Source organism: Mastigoproctus giganteus, chromosome 7, assembly GCF_048544385.1.
Source record: "Mastigoproctus giganteus isolate SK-2022 chromosome 7, ASM4854438v1, whole genome shotgun sequence".
Lineage (NCBI taxonomy): Eukaryota > Metazoa > Arthropoda > Arachnida > Uropygi > Thelyphonidae > Mastigoproctus > Mastigoproctus giganteus.
This window is the reverse complement of record NC_143581.1, coordinates 82,389,846-82,395,866: the sequence shown is the minus strand read 5'-3', so window position 1 is coordinate 82,395,866 and position 6,021 is coordinate 82,389,846.

Sequence of the window (6,021 nt, the reverse complement as noted above, 5' to 3'; positions counted from 1 at the left end):
AGTAATAAAGGAGGATGGCAAAGAAAAATTAAATACCCAGGTTTTCTGGTGTAGGTAAGAAAAGAACTCAAGGTTCAGAAAATTACCACGTATTCCGTGCATGAAGACACTAGGATTGTTAAACTACTCTTAAGTTTTTCGCTGTGGTCACAATCGAACTGAAAGAGGTTGAATATAAGGAATATTTTAAGAAATTGGTACGAGTATATTGATTTTTGCTCAATTTTCTGGCAAGGGAAGCAAATACCAAGATTAAGACCCGTTTGGAAAGGTCTGGGTTCAAGTTCCGTCCTATACAGGAAGAATATTTGACAGCATTTTTACCCAAGTTTGAGTAGGTGGAAACAGAAGTACGTGGTTTCCCCATAAGCTATTTGACTACACCAGCAAACAGGCGAATCAGCCTTGAGAGCACGCTGCTACAAACAAGGATACGCAGTGGTTTGAGCCTCTGGCATGGATGACAAGATTTTCTTCCGAAACTATGGTTTTTCGTCCTGCAAAACAGGCAAATCCACCAGAGCACACGCGCAAATTTATGGCATAATACACATGGGCAAATGAATTAGTTTTCAGGTGACCCCATTATGATACTTTAAAAAAAACCTTTGGGTTACTTAAATTATTATTCAGTGATACCGGAGTTTGTCATTCATATTTTGTCTCTTGAAGTGCGTGTGGTCACGGGCCAATTTGAGTGATGTGCGGGCTGAAAAATCAGGAATAATTTTCGGGGATAGCTGTATTTCCTCCCCCCGTGATCGGCTAACTGCAACATCGATCAAAGAGGACTGCAGACATTCCTGCAGTCGTCGAAGGAATAGTCCCAGAATTCTCCAAAGTGGAAGTCAGGGATATGTCGTGCTGACAGCTTAGTCAGTATGACATATCCCGCCCTGACTGACCTTAGTCAGTATGACATATCCCGCCCACACAGAGGACATCCTGTGGATGGCTAGAAGAATTCATGTCAGAGGTTTCCCTCAGAGTTTTTTCGGATTTTTCCTATGAATTATTTCATGTTTTTCAATCCGTACCAACATGCACACCGACTCATGAGCACACATCGCACACACGAAATATACAGTACACAGTCCGTGTACACTGATATAATAAATAAATTTTCTGTTTATACTCCATGACAGTCCAATAGTCAGTGGAGTTTAGAAAGCAGGAACCAGAAGAATATGAACAATCGCACTTTGACCATTTCAGTCGTTTTGCCACGAGCCCTCTAAACCAACGAGCCTTCATCTTTAAACGTAATTACAGCGAGAAAGGAAATCATTGGAGCATGGCGTTCAGTCGCAATATCCTTATAGATGGGCTGAGTGAATTACACAGGTCAACAACTATTTTTCATAAAAAAAAAAGAGAAAAAAGATAGATCTTTGGTTGATGATTCAAAATCTATTTTTTGTTTTCTTCTAGCACGTTTAGTTTTTGTGATGAAACCGATAATATGAATGTGATGAGACTTTATCCCTCTCACATCTGTTCAGCTAACCAACATGAATATAATTATTATTTATTATTATTGTTTATACACTTATATTTACATATTTGTATGTACTTTTATCCTTGTTATTTCATAATTTAATTATTTGATTTTAAATTGTTTCAGGGTAAGATCCGGTGAATTATCAAAACACATTTATCTTCATGTCTGGAAAATGTAAAAATCATCCAAACAAATTTTTCTGTGCGCGAGGGCCTTTCCTGACTTTTTCGATTCGGGAAAAATTCGATTCGTTTGCCATGCCCATGATATGTAGCAAGCCAAAAGAGGACAGGACTATAGTGATTGTTACTTTTGTAATATAAATGTAACTGGATTCTCAGCGAAGAAGAAACACAAGATTCTTTGTGCTAACCTGAATTCAGCGATGAGACCAATCATCCACGATCACAGTATGCCAGTTTCTAGTATAGCCACAGCACGGACCAGGTTCCTTAGAAGACGAAATAAAGGCATTGCAGGTTCGATTGGTGGATATCTGAGAACTCCAGCCAGTCCTGAGTACACGCCCGACGAAGAGACATCTCAACCAGGACTGTTTACCCAAGATGAGTTGAACGACCTCATTAGAGGTCTAGCCCTCTCCAAAGATCAAACCTAACTTCTCGCCTCCGGACTAAAGCAGAAACACTTAGTTAAGAAGAACATAACGTGACTCTTACATTACATCAGAACTGGCCTCAAAGAAACACGCATGAGCCAGGAACGAATAGTGCGTAATATGTTCGGTTAGCGGATCCAATGAAGATTTTCTCTCTATATTAAACTTCGCCTGATGAATTGTTTTGTATAAACGTGAGTAAGATGAGTTCGAGTGGATTTCTTTATTCAAGTGAGAAATTTCCAAAGAACAGTGCCTCAAAAGTGAACGAGCGAATCTTTGTGGGGCTGCAATCAGAGCTTCTATTGAATGAAAAAAATCCTCAGTGGCAGGCTTCAAATGGTCTTGTGGAAATATTTGGTGTAACCGCAGGTCTCCCGCATACAAAGATAGAGGTCAAACTCCTCAATGCATATAAAGAAATGGGATGTGGTATATCGCTGGAACTTCATTTTTTGAATTCATATTTAGATTTATTTCCGGAAGACTTGACATGACAAGTGACAATCAGGAGGAATGATTCCATCAAGACATGAAGTTATTAAAAAATCGCTACCAAGGTTTTTTGGAACTAACGTATGTTCGCAGACTATTGCTGAACTGTATCAGGACATTCCAGACAAAATATACCAAAATCATTATCTGCATTTCGTAAATATCCTTATTTAATGGTTGTACTGTATTGTTTTGACTATGTGTGGGTTTAAACTTTGAAAGAGAAATGTAATAGTAATCAATCGCATGTGTTTTCTAATGTAATAATTATTTTAATCATGCTGATGATATCAGTACAACCCCTTGTACTGATACCATCAGCATTCTTGGACATCACTCTGTCCACAAGTTACACAAATATGAAGAATACTTTCAGGCTGATACACAAATATATCAGAAACCCCCTCACATCACAAAGACCAAAATTAAGATGTTTAGAGTGGCTTAAAGAGGCAACAATAAACAGCTGCTGATGGGGCCGGCAATTTTTCAGGGTCGTATGTTTGTCGGATCCACTGTAGTTTGAAGTCTTTTTGTTCCAGTGATGAAATTGGAAAAGGGTATATTGTATGGAAACTACCTACTGTCGATTTTCAAAAATGAGGGCAAGCAAGTTGAGCGAAGGTTTTTAAAATGTGTCTTGTGATCTTCGTTTTAAAATAAATTTGGAAAAGGCGCACATCTCATGGCTTTGTGGGGATGGAATTTTTGTTTTATTGCCTTGTTAGGATGAATTAAATAAAATCATCTCCAGTACCAACTTTGGCAAGGGTGCCGTACGTTTCCAAGCCTTGAATTAGGATACCGTATAATTCCATCCTTTAATTGTTTCTTTTGCATTTCAAACTTGTATTTTTTACACATTTTAGCAGAAGATTTGTGTTATCCTTTTCCAATATGCTTTTAAACTAAAATTACTTTATTCTCTTTGGCTAAATGATAGTTCCTCGGAAATCTTTCGAAAAGAATACAACCAAATAATAATCACCAAAGTGCTATGCATAAATGTTCAATAAATGTTTAGTTGTGACGGATAACAATATCCATGTTGAAGAAATGATACTCTAACCATAGTAATGTCACTATAGTAACAGTGAAAATGCTTATTAAATTCCTTGACTGCGTCTTCACTCTTCCTCCTTAGAGGATAAAGGAAACTTGTGGAGATTAACGCTTGCCGAGATGTATTTATTTGGTGGCAGCAAGTCAAACCAATGTCCTCACTCAGCGAAGTGTTCCAGAGCTATTTTTGTTTAAGGAAAATAATGCAGTTCGTACTCTAACTCATTTACCTGCGATTCTCTCTCTCTCTCTCTCTCTCTCTCTCTCTCTCTCTCTCTCTCTACGTCTTCACAACATAAGAAAAACAAAAGAAGTCTGGCATTCACTAAATGATGTGCTGCCCTCTTCTGTGTGTCGTTGTAACTATACCTGTCTGCCCCTACTTGAATTAGATAAGAGTTCATTTGAGTAAACAATGGGTTGGTGATATACCAAAGACAGCGATAATCGGTATTGTACCAATTCAGTATACGAGATAGAAGAAGGATAACAGAAAGAAGAAACATCATCACTTCACTCGCCATCTTTATGGCAATAGATTTAATCATCCAAGACTATTTATCACAGGGTGTTGAAAGAAAAATTATGGTTTACAAAATGTCAGCGACAAAGTGAGTTCATTTAGATACGCTGAGCTGGAACTTGCTGTTTATCTTCTTTGGGGTTGATAATGCCCCGGAAGATAAACGAGAATAGAAATTGGAAGTTTTCGGATTGTTGATATGTATTAATCATTGATTGAATTAGAAACTGTCCTTTAAACTCGGAATTGCGCACAATGAGTTGTTTTTCTTTGCTGTCCATTTCATTGTTCACTGCTGAATTCGATTATAAAATAATTTCCCCCCTCCATCCATCCTTTTTAAACCCTTTTCCCCCCATTATTACGATAACCAGTTTTCGTGGTGTTTGAGTTGAATTGAATTGTTGTGCCCATCTACTAAAATGACTCCAGAAGTACAGCAAATCAGGTCAGATGAGTCCCTGTGATAGCTATTAGAAATCGAAGAAGCTTCTTCACTTGCTCCCATTCATGAAATATATGAATAACGAAACTACAGCAAGTAAGACATCGTCAATGTATTTCACTGAAAGACTCATCGGTAGAAAATTTGTTGATCGTATTTCGGTATTTAGGTTGTGACCTCTTTTTTTCTAATTTTCCCCCCTTTCTTTCTAGGTTGTACTCACAAGTGTCAGGTCTATCTACCAGTTTCTTTACACGAGACAGACACCTTTAACCCGATATTTACTGCTGTCAGCTTGTTTATTTCTTTGTACTTCCGGGCGACACCTTAAGCCAAATGTGTGAGGTCCTCTATTTAGGGGGACACTCCTTGTGATGTGTGTATTCAGGGCAAGCTTATTAGACAACTGACGTCACTCAGTCGTTTCAAATTGCAATTGTATAAATGTAACACTGCCTGTGTGTGTGTGTGCCATTTCTCCATTAGTAATTTTGATAGCTGATAATAACCTTGACAATCTACCATTCCTCCTGGTGACAAGGAAGCTTTATAGCCAACGTTCCTTAACAGTCGTTTGAAATATTAGTTAATGATGACCTATTAGAAATGGTTGTAGTTGAATGTAATTAAGAATCCACTGTATGTAATCCTTGAACTGCATGGTGAGTGCATTTCAGAAGTGGAACAATTAACAGCTTTTATCTTCTGATGGCAGAGTTAGTGTCATTGAAGACCACCTTACAAAGTTTCTTCCACGTTGTAATTTTCCACTGAATTTTTATGAAGGAAAAAATTAAAATAAATCCCTGACGAATACACAAGGATCAGAGGAGGTTCCGAGAGAGAGTGTACAAGAATGTTACTTTATTGTTTGTTATTCATTGCCATGTTCCTTAAGCCAGAAATTAAACCTTGGCTAAGAGAGGACAAAGGATTTCTCATAATGGGCCCTCTAGTTTGTAAGAAAATTTTTCTCTTTAAGCTTAAAAGAAGTTTTGCCTCTCGGAAGATCTGTTAATTCCACGATGTCCTGTGTTTTAAAAATGTTAGTTTGGCCTTTATGTATCTGTCCAGGAGATTAAGAAGGATGTTAAAAGAAGACGTTTTGGTTTCTGGTAGAGGGAGATGTTGCGGAAGAGCCACTGCTAAGTCTCGTGAATATTTAGTTTTTGATTCTGCCGATGGGATCCAAAGTCGATCAAACTGGAAGGAGGTGAGGTTTATTTCGCCTGGGCTTCAAAGAACTCAACAGTTTACTGTTTGATCTTATGTGAAAAAAAAAATAGAAAAGTAACATCCTTCCTCTTTCCGTATAACACTGAAGAAGGACGGCTACGATTTACCTTTCTCAACAGAAAATTTCCAGTAGTTTGCTT